This window comes from Notothenia rossii (assembly GCF_949606895.1).
Source record: "Notothenia rossii genome assembly, chromosome: 1".
Classification (NCBI taxonomy): Eukaryota; Metazoa; Chordata; class Actinopteri; order Perciformes; family Nototheniidae; genus Notothenia; species Notothenia rossii.
The window spans coordinates 95,418,907-95,431,435 of NC_136912.1; positions in this window are offsets into that span (position 1 = coordinate 95,418,907).

A 12,529-nucleotide genomic window follows, 5' to 3' on the forward strand; every position below is an offset into this window, starting at 1 on the left:
TAGTTTCCTATCCATTTGAACATGATTTATCATTTAAGTGGGGGGGGACCTAACCTCCTCTGGGAGAGTCCGGGGGCATGCTCTCCCGGGAATATTATTTTTTAAATGTTGAAGTTAAAAGCATCAATCTGGTGCACATTGAGAGCAACATTAAGAGATCTATGGATACATCTCTCAACACCCATATGAAACAGAACTGGAAGCAGATCTCTTTTTCTTTATGGATATTTTAGAAATCACTCCTCTTTCAAACTGTATTCTTGTTTATTAATAACTACTTTTTTTACTGTTATATAGTATTTTATACCTGTTTTTCATCTATTCTCTTATTTTCTTATAACTATAATGATCATATAAAGGTGTGCCCTTACCTCACTGAGCTGAGGTTATCAGAGCCGCTCAGTCTTTCAGGAGAGAGCTCTCTAAAGCTCTCCCCCCCGCGGCCGCTTACACAGTAAATTACAATGTTATAATACGTTTTTTGGGAGTTTGATTTATTTTAAATTAACACGAATACAAAATTAAAACCTATAATTGCAAACTAAAACCATTATTTCAAAAAAAGAACTGTTTCACATAAACCTCTGGTTTTTACTGGGGGGGTGTGTGCCATAGTTTATTGGCGCTGTACGCAATATAGGCGTAGTTCTGTTAATTTAAGATAATAAGATGTGCTTTGTTGATCCAAAATCGGGAAATTGTGTTGATGTGAAATTAATAAAAAAAAAATAATAATAATTTCTAACTTTTTTTTTTTTTCTCCCCAATTTTCGGCGCCCCCGATTGGTTGATGCGCCCTTGGCATTCGCCTATACTGCCTATACCAGGGGTTGGCAACCCGCGGCCCACGGGCTGCATGCGGCCCTTTAAGCCCTCTGCTCTGGCTCCCTTGAGCTTAGACAAAAAAATAAGAAGGAAATAAAATAAAAGTATTTGTAGGACTATTTATATTTTGTTGCACGGTTGAAAATGTTTCGTATCTTGTATTTTGAGGTGATACTGTGACACATAAATAAAAAACAAAACGGTTTTAATTAGGTCAACTAAAATATGCGTCACATCCTGCTACGGTCCCGCGCGACCGCCTTTTCCTGCGGGTGAATAATCTGACCCCCGGCTCGATGAGCGAACTATGGATAAATCAAAGAAAAAGTACCGGAGGAACACAGGATTTAATTCTGTGTGGACAGAGTTATATGCTTTCACAGCAAACGATGCTGGTTTACCGGTATGTTTGATATGTAGAGAGAAGTTGTCAACGGTGCTGCAGCCTTTACGTATCGAGAAACAACGGGAACAACACGGAGAGGAAGACAGCTGACGATCTTCAGTCACAATTCAATGGGGTATGTAATTTATTTCAGAAAACACTTTTTGTTATATTCCATGGAATGCTCTTAACATCCCGATAGCAATGAATATATTAAATGCTTTGACAATAAATACATCCAAAAATTAATCTCTGGAAGCCGTAGCGATGTAAAAAGCACGACCAATCATCTGAGCCGGCCCGGCTAAAATAACTGGATGGCCTACCTGCCTGTCAGCCTGTCAGCCTTCCATCTGTGCACACATTTATCTCGTGCGCTCATTGGTCATGTGCGTGTTCGTGTGTGTTGGAGGAGGGGCTCTGTGAGGAAGTCTGAAGGAAGAGGCAGATTTTTTCCGGTTGTGTATTTTCAAATTCTAGCGCACTCGAGCTGGTTTCTCCATTCTTACCTACCCTACCTTTAACTCTTTTTAGGGTGCAGCTATATGTTTTATTTATTTCAAAGTGGGCCCATTTTAATAATATTTGTTTTCCTTCAAATGTTCAGAGGACTCCCCAAGTGCTGTGTTTAATTTATTTTAAAGTAGGCCTGTGTATTATTTTTAATTCTCCTTATAGGAGTTCTTTGTTTCTTATTAGAGGTTAACAGTTTTATATAATGTAATAAATAGCCTAATAAAGGCAAAAAAACTAGTTTTTGTCTGATATAACAATAAATACAACTTTATTAGCTATCAAGCTATGAAATATGTTTTGCGGATCCAGACAAAAAAAATGTTTTGGAAAAAGGAGCAAAATGGCTCTTTTGGTCAAAAAGGTTGCAGACCCCTGGCCTATACCAAGGGCCGGCCCTGGCCGGAGTACTGACTGGAAGTATTGCTGATATTATGTCTACCATATCCTCTTAAAATACTCTGTCCAACAATATCAGTCTCAGGAAGAAAGGTTTTTTAACGCTTATTCAAAAATAGCAGAGAAACATGCATTCTTGTACTCAGGAGGGGTGATTGACAGAGGATTGTTGGAACAGTACACAGTAAGTACTTCATAGTACTTGTGGGGGTAGTTTCACTAGTACTGAGTCCAACAGGATCAATCTCACGAAGAACTAATGGCAACAAAAAATAATTCCCTCAAACTTAGCAGAAGTGGCTTGATTTCGTTCTCAGCGGGGGCTTTGACAGAGGATTTCTCAAAAAATACACAATAAAAGTACTTCAATGTATTGTTAGTAGTGTAGTGCCGAGAGACGGGAGTCGGAGGCGGGGTATCAAAGGTACAAGCTAGACTTTTATTTAGCATCTGAACACACATGTAAACAAGGCAAATATTGAAACCAGCTCATGGTTTGAAATGGCAAACATTGAAAGGCAAAAGTATTATTAAAACCATGTACTACATCATCACCTTGATCCCATCATATACTCTGGGAAGAGAATGTTTACTGGGCTTGAAAACTGGTATCACATCATCATGTGAGGTTGACTTTGTGACCTGGAGATCATTTCAGCTGCAGCACCAGCTCGTTGATAAGCTTGAGGTATGAGATAGTTTTGTAGCCATTCGTGGTGAAGGCGTCTGTGCTTTCTGCATTATGTTTGACCCAACATTTCTACAGGCATGGCAGAACATGGATCTATTTTCACATGAATATTCTAGCCATTTATTTTTATACCACGAGCTGCAAAATGACCGCCTTACCCCACTCTGCAGGCGGGTACTTGTTTAGATATACCTGGGCAGGCTCTGTTTTGCCGTGGTATCCTGGCACCTGCGGGCCGCAGAGGGGCTGCGAGTCAGGCGGGAGTAAGCTAGTGTCCACAACGGAGGGTAACGTGATGTCCGCATCTGACCTGTTGCTACTGTCTGCAGTAGATGCAGTGTTGCTGGCGTTTAGTGATGGTTGCTTTAACCATTTTCGTGTAAATGATTATCCACAGATCAGATGTGTGTCACTGCTGTGGAAGCACTTTGGAAATGATGCACGCGCAGCGGAGCAGGTCACGCGCACCTGACACAATTTGTTGTTTGTATTATTCGCTACGTTCTCTTTTTTTAATAGAGGGTGCATAACGTTCAACTTCCCCGAAGATCCCGACGCGAAGCCTGAAGGGTAAACACCAGGTTTACTAATCTACCCGCACAATTTGTCTCTGGTATCGGAATGTCTCGCTATGTTAGTACATTCTTAAAAAACAAAACACCATTTCATTTCGGGTTAAAATGTGTTGTAACTGCGTTACTGAGCATTGTAACGGGTAATATATTACCCACATTTCATTAGTAATGCGTTACATTACTTCGTTACAGCAAAAAGTAATATATTACTGTAACTCTGTTACTTTTGTAACACGTTACACCAACACTGGCGATGTGTCGTATGTCCATGGAGTACTCGGAGATGTACGAAAGCTGGCGTTGCTGTCGGGCGGACCACGGCTCGGCCACCTTGGACATGCAGAAGGTCAGTGGCTTGTGATCCACGAACGCCGCAAGCTCCCGGCCTTCCAGCAAGAAACGGAAGTGGCGAACCGCCAAATAGAAACCAAGGAGTTCTCTGTCGAAAGCGCTGTACTTGCGCTCCCTGGGAGCCGCCGTCGACCCATTGTTCATGCACCGCGCCCACCGCGTAGTCAGACGCATCGGTGGTGATAGCGATGGGGGCCCTGTGTGACGGGCAGTGTTGGGACTAACGCGTTACAAAGCAACGCGTTACTGTAACGCAACTACTTTTTGCGGTAACTAATAGCGTTACTAGTTACCTATTCCCATTAAAGGCCACATGTCATGCTTTTCCGGTTATTCCCCGTCCCCTTGTGTGTTATGAAGGTTTTTCTGCATGTAAACGGTCTGCAGAGTCAAACCCTCAAAGTACACCCTGTCGCGAGTAAAACTCTAAAACAGAAAATACCTCCCCAAAACGCCTCGTTGGTGAAACGTCATCATGACGTCATAGTCATTTGATTCTTCCGGGTACGGGTCCATTTAGTTCCGGGTACGTGCTTTCGTAAGAACGTAACCGAAACTAAATGGGCCAATCTGTGGAGCCGGTACGTTACGTCCGAGGAGCCGTTACGTTAAGCCCCCGCTGATTGGTCCAAATTGACCAATCCACACACACACTGCTCCCTGCTGCAGGCTGATAACAGACAGTTGGGATCGCGCTAAATTCTCTCTGCAGACCCATTCTCACAGCGTTTATCAACTAGTTATGGGAATTCCGGCTCTTCTTGGTGAGCCGGATCATTTGGCTCGGCTCACCAAGAAGAGCCGGCTCTTTCGGCTCCCAAACGGCTCTTCAGTTTACCACATATTATTATACCTTTTAATTAAATCAAATGTAGCCCTGTTTTGACTAATGAATGATGTATATGTGTACACATATATCACTTAAATTATTCAATACATCCTTTGAGTAGTAGTAGCAGTAGATCCTGCATTTTAGCCATGCCTCATTTTGCTCTATTTGCTCTTTCCAGCGCTGTTTTTGCAGGGGGCTGATTCTGTGAGCTACAGCTGACCACGCCCCCCTGCAGGAGAGGGGAGCGTGCTCTGAGATCAGCTGCTGGGCTGTCAGAAGAGGGGGAGAAAAAGAGATCTCCGTCCTCCTTGTTTTATTCTTATAGAAGTAAGAAGAGAAGTAACGGGGCAGAAACCCTCCTTTTTACGCAGCGGTCCAGACATAGACATCAAACCTGCTACACATATTCAGTTGATATTTACTTTGGCATTAGGGCAGGGATATCTAGATACTTTCCAAGACATCATGAATTGTGCTACTTTTAAAGCAAGCAACGATTTTTTCAAATCTGTAATAAAAAAGCTCCTCAAAAACACTATCGAAGCAGTTCCTGCCGTTGCTACGTTAGTTCAAACAGTAACAACGGACTATTTTTCTTAGCGGATGCACGTCAATTTAAATAAATACATACAACTATTTTTTAAATCAATAAAATCATTTTCTAAATCCATAAAAGCATTTCAATTAATATTGGGAGTCATGTCGTTACTTTGTTGAGAATGTGGCCTTGTAATAAGCGGGATAATGTGCACATTGCACATTGCATAATGTGCCTTCATGCCGATCTAGATGCCTCCGCAAAAAACCGGCTCGTTCGTGGGCGCGAGCCGGCTCCCGTCATTCACTATTATCAACCTATAAACTATTTTTTTTTTTTTAGCCACACTTATTGTTTTTATTTCGGCTGATACTTTGTATGTGTTCAGGTTGAGTTTGGCTGTGTTTGGCTGTGTATCGCTAAACAAGGAAATCACGGAGGGGGGCAGCGAGCTGCAGCGAGCCGTTTAGTGGAGAAAGTGAATACTGCTGAATACACATACTTTACAGAGATGCTGTATGCGAAACCAATGTGAGTTTGGAAAATTGCACAGTATTTTTCTCTTTTAGTATACCTCAACAATGGAATTATGATCAGTGGAAATGGCCATGACACCTCTCCTTTAAGTAACGTTGTTATAGTTACTGTGATTTAAATGGGTGCGTTACTGCGTTACATTATTATGTGATCCAACTGAACCGAATCTCCCTGCGGATGTAATTTACAGGCGAATACAGCGATGTCCTCTCACAGCACCATGGAAAAGTGGAAGTTACCAGAGTGATGATTGGTTAACGCGGAGTAACATTCCAGGGTAAGCCAATCAGAGACAGAGTTGGGCGGGTCTTGCCTTTTGGGGAAAATACACACACGAACACTTGCTAATGCTAACACACACACACACACACACACACACACACACACACACACACACACACACACACACACACACACACACACACACACACACACACACACACACACACACACGGCAACGCTCACCAACAGCACACACACACACACTGGCAGATGCAAATATCAGCGAGAGCAGCTGCGCATTTGCAACTTGGAGATATACCCACTATTTTCAATTTGTGGGGATAAAGGACGCAAAAAATATAACGGTCAAATGTAAACTGTGTGCAGGACAGAAAGCATTGTCCACTTGATTGTTGAGGCTACAATAAAGATGCCTGTCAAAATGTCTAAACATTTCATAATGATCATTGCTACAATGATGGGGAGTTGTGTTTTCTCTTACTGTGCCACAGAAAAACACAACAACTTTTATTTTTATTGTTATTATTTTAAAGTAAAGTAACTTGTTACTTTTACAATCGAGTAACTAATAAAGTAACTAGTTACTTTTTTGAAAGCAGTAACTATAACTATTACCAGTTACTTTTTAAAGTAACTTTCCCAACACTGGTGCACTGGTGTCGGGTGAGCCAACATGGCGGCTTCGCTCAGGGCGGCTTTGGTGGCGTTGAAAGCGACCTCCCTTTCAGCCGTCCAGTCTATGGCCTGGCCGCGTACGTCGATCCTTGCGTAATGCGGAAGTGGGAGTGGTTAAATCTAAACTGGGACGCGGCCTGGCCGGGTTATGGCTAGAAAGGATCCGTCTTGTGTAAAACTCTCGCGAGAGTTTGGCTGAATGTCACGTGGCTGAATGTTTACGTTTGGCAGGCAGCCTTTCAGTTACGATCGTTAACATCAGTGGGTCACAGCAAATGATGATGAGAAGCTAAACTATCTATTAATTATGTCAATTACAGGGAGTGTGATTGTTGAAAAGCGGTCTTGCTGGTGTTCAAAGAAGAATGACAACACTGTAGATCACCAACACTATGGTTTATTTTGTATTCACAGGCAAGTCAACGTTGTCGCAGTACAAGTCCCAAGATAGCTCCTGGTGCAATAAAATGTTCCCTTGCAGTGTTTTACTATTATGTCTGATGTTTCTCTATTAATATTGCTGCTGCATTAATGTGTATGTTGCATCATGTTACTGCTGTAGATGTGTTTCCGAGCCGCTCCGATTACAACGAGAGTTACAACGAGAACGTGACGTCATATTTACACTAGACGGATCCTTTCTAGCCATAAAGCGACCTCCCTTTCAGCCGTCCAGTCTATGGCCTGGCCGGGGGACTTGTCCTTGAGGGCCTCGTACAGCGGGCGCATGAAAAACATGCATTATGGAGGGGACTTTGACAGAGGATTAGGCCTACTAACAAAGTACACAGTAAAAGTACTTCATTTTATTTCTGGTAGAAGCCAAACTAGAACCGAGTCCAACAGTGTCAAGTTCCTTAAGAACTTGTGGTAACAAATATTTGTATCACTCGTCAAATATAGCAGGAATAATGAAGAGCAGCTGATTTGAAAAAACAAACTCGAGAGACGACTGAGTGACCGCAGTGCAGAATCGCTGTATAGTTTAAATCTCCTAACAATGTTGTCCATTTTAGACACAGGCTTATTATATGTACAGCCCTTAATAACATTCATTTTCTGGGCTCAATATGTGTCTTGGCCGTTTTCATTGTGATCGCTAAATTCCCCTTCTTTATAATAATCACCGTTCCTTCAGCAGGATGCTGTAGTGATTCAAGTGTGATTTTAGCAAACGAGTGCTTTTGTTTTGAAATCACTTCCGTGACTTCCGCCCCGCCCCTCGCTCCAAGGACCGTTTGACCATTTGGGTCATTCCAGAATTGGAGGACAATTTAGACACCAACATTTTTGAAAAATGAACCTTTTATTTTACAATATTTTTTTATGTATTTAGGAAAAACAGATAATAAACCATCAAAAAAAGTGATTTGCCCAGATAAGCATCAAATGTATATTTTCCAATGAAGAATTACCCCTGTTTCTCTAATTATAGTAACAGGGTTGAAAATCAATGCTAATTTGAGCTTTAACCTCAGGAATTATTGCTAGATGTAGCATGTAGTGCTACTTTCAAGGCAAGGACAAACTTGGATATCTATGCAAGAAAGATAACTTTGAAATGAATATGCTTTATTCTGATAATATCAGTAACAGGGTTGAGTGCCACACATTGCATGGCTTGCTGATGTCACTTCCACTGTGTCATCTGATTTACAGTTTTTTTATATGGGGGACAGGAAATGTCCTCCAATTCTGGAATGACCCATTTAGTAAGGTAAAAAGCAAAAAGTCCTCTCAGACGCTCTTCAGTTTACTTGTTTAATAAAGAAATAAATTTAAATCAACTAACACCACTAACAACAACACATACGTCTGTATAGTTGTGTAACCGTGATGGCGCAGACACACGGACGTGAAAGGGGAAGTTTAGGCCTACAACATTTCAAAATGCCACATCGGACTCTAAGACGTTGCTTTTTTATCGAGACGGTGTTTTTCTGAGATAAAGCCAAACAGAGTAAACATGAATTGTTTAGGAAACCCCAGCAGAGCCTGGTTTCAACACTCACCCTGTTCTCTTTCTGCTGCTCTGTCGCAGTGTGAAATGGAGTCTGTCTGTTTCTTACTTACTTACACTTTGGAGGTCCCTCCCTGTTTGCAGCTCCCTTCGATCAAGTTACATAGGTGAACATATTACAGGAAGACAGGAACAGACATGTAGCTCAAAACAAGCACAACAAAGTACTTGAAGTGAAAGAACACATCAATACAGCGTGTTCAAATAACCAATACAAATACATATCCTGCATGTAGAACTGAACTTAAGTTAGTATTATCAGTAAATGTTATTTCAAATGGTTAATAGTGCAGTATTGTATTCATGTACATTCACAGATATGAAACAGATGATATAGAATATATATGATTGTATTTTGAGATGGTAACAATTTGGAAAACATTTTCCAGATTAGGGTCAATAAAGTACCTATCCATCCATCTATCTATCCATCTCTCTCTCTATCCATCTATCTCTCTATCTATCTATCCATCTATCTATCTATCTCTCTATCCATCTATCTATCTATCTATCTATCTATCCATCTCTCTCTCTATCTCTCTATCCATCTATCTATCTATCTATCTATCCATCTCTCTCTCTATCTCTCTATCCATCTATCTCTCTATCTATCTATCCATCTATCCATCTCTCTCTCTATCTATCTATCTATCTATCCATCTATCTCTCTATCTATCTATCTATCCATCTATCTATCTATCTATCCATCTATCTCTCTATCTATCTATCTATCCATCTATCTATCTATCTATCCATCTATCTCTCTATCTATCTATCTATCCATCTATCTATCTATCTCTATATCTCTCTATCTATCTATCCATCTCTCTCTCTATCTCTCTATCCATCTATCTCTCTATCTATCTATCCATCTATCTATCTATCTCTATATCTCTCTATCTCTCTATCCATCTATCTCTCTATCTATCTATCCATCTATCTATCTATCTCTATATCTCTCTATCTCTCTATCCATCCATCTATCTATCTCTCTATCTATCTATATATCCATCTATCTATCTCTCTATCTATCCATCTATCTCTCTCTCTATCCATCTCTCTCTCTATCTATCTATCCATCTATCTATCTCTCTATCTATCTATCCATCTCTCTCTCTATCCATCTATCTCTCTATCTATCTATCCATCTATCTATCTATCTCTCTATCCATCTATCTATCTATCTATCTATCTATCCATCTCTCTCTCTATCTCTCTATCCATCTATCTATCTATCTATCTATCCATCTCTCTCTCTATCTCTCTATCCATCTATCTCTCTATCTATCTATCCATCTATCCATCTCTCTCTCTATCTCTCTATCCATCTATCTCTCTATCTATCTATCTATCCATCTATCTATCTATCTCTATATCTCTCTATCTATCTATCCATCTCTCTCTCTATCTCTCTATCCATCTATCTCTCTATCTATCTATCCATCTATCTATCTATCTCTATATCTCTCTATCTCTCTATCCATCTATCTCTCTATCTATCTATCCATCTATCTATCTATCTCTATATCTCTCTATCTCTCTATCCATCCATCTATCTATCTCTCTATCTATCTATATATCCATCTATCTATCTCTCTATCTATCCATCTATCTCTCTCTCTATCCATCTCTCTCTCTATCTATCTATCCATCTATCTATCTCTCTATCTATCTATCCATCTCTCTCTCTATCTCTCTATCCATCTATCTATCTATATATCCATCCATCTATCTATCTCTCTATCCATCTATCTATCTATATATCTATCCATCTATCTCTCTCTCCATCTATCTCTCTATCTCTCTATCCATCTATCTATCTATATATCCATCCATCTATCTATCTCTCTATCTATCTATATATCCATCTATCTATCCATCTATCTCTCTCTCCATCTATCTCTCTATCTCTCTATCCATCTATCTCTCTATCTATCTATCCATCTATCTATCTCTATATCTCTCTATCTATCTATCCATCTCTCTCTCTATCTCTCTATCCATCTATCTATCTATATATCCATCCATCTCTCTATCTCTCTATCCATCTATCTCTCCATCTATCCATCTATCTATCTATCCATCTATCTCTCCATCTATCCATCTATCTATCTATCCATCTATCTCTCTCTCTATCCATCTCTCTCTCTATCTATCTATCCATCTATCTATCTCTCTATCTATCTATCCATCTCTCTCTCTATCTCTCTATCCATCTATCTATCTATATATCCATCCATCTATCTATCTATCTCTCTATCCATCTATCTATCTATATATCCATCCATCTATCTATCTATCTCTCTATCCATCTATCTATCTATCTATATATCCATCTATCTATCCATCTATCTCTCTCTCCATCTATCTCTCTATCTCTCTATCCATCTATCTATCTATATATCCATCCATCTATCTATCTCTCTATCTATCTATATATCCATCTATCTATCCATCTATCTCTCTCTCCATCTATCTCTCTATCTCTCTATCCATCTATCTATCTATATATCCATCCATCTATCTATCAATCTATCTATCCATCTATCTCTCTCTCTCTATCCATCTATCTCTCTATCTATCTATCCATCTATCTATCTCTATATCTCTCTATCTATCTATCCATCTCTCTCTCTATCCATCCATCTATCTATCTATCTCTCCATCCATCTATCTATCCATCTATCTATCTATCCATCTATCTATCTAAGATACAAGTACTTCTACTTTTACTCAAATACAACCAAATGGAGTGATTGATATATTAATCGTATTTCTGATTGAATACTGAAACTCTTAAAATGTCATTGCATTAAAGAAAAACAACTTCTGTTTATTGTGAATGTTTATTTTCTTAAAACCATTTCTGACATTTCTCTTCACGCTTTTCTCCAAATGTGACTCTTTAGAGAATAACATCCTTAAAGCAGAACTGTGTGACGGTGAGATAATGCAAGACAGTGAATTAAATGATAGATTTAAGATAATCAAATCACATAAACTATGAAATACTGAGTTAATAAAAGCATATTTACACAGAAAAAGACAACTTTCAAACAGATTCTTTGCCTTTTAAACTCTCACATTTCCCAGTAACAACTTCAACTCACATTTGCATCACAGCTGTTCACATTGCAGTGCCATCTCATATTTAATAATGTCTTAAAGAACCACCTACATGTGTATTCAAACCACTCTACAGACAATACAGTGAACATGTTTAAATATGGCACAAACTATGTAGGGCGGGGCAAGATATAAGGAGATTCACATATAAAGATTTAACCTAATATTCATATTGACACGCTTTTGTAAGGAGGAGGCTTTCAGGACCCATTAACACAATGGGAATTTGGATAACTAGTGAATTTAATGGCTTATATAGGGTAAAGAAAAAATAATAAAATAGCTAGAAACGTTTTTTCAATTAATGAATCATACATTTTAAATCTAGTCTCATATCATAGATTTCATAGACATATTGATTTATTGCCCAGCCCAAAAATGACGTCAATAAATAATCAGTGACACTCTAGTGGTGCAGGGATGTCGTATTTCTGTGTTGGTCCCTGAAGGCATCATCTCCCTGGTCCAATGGGATTTCTCCGCTAAGCTAAAGGCGGCTAATGTTGGGCTACAAACAAAACGTCAACATCTCTACAGCTCGTGTTAACCACAGACCGTGTGTGTGTGTGTGTGTGTGTGTGTGTGTGTGTGTGTGTGTGTGTGTGTGTGTGTGTGTGTGTGTGTGTGTGTGTGTGTGTGTGTGTGTGTGTGTGTGTGTGTGTGTGTGTGTGTGTGTGTGTGTGTGTGTGTGTGTGTGTGTGTGTGTGTGTGTGTGTGTGTGTGTGTGTGTGTGTGTGTGTGTGTGTGTGTGTGTGTGTGTGTGTGTGTGTGTGTGTGTGTGTGTGTGTGTGTGTGTATTTTAGCCGCAGACCATTTACA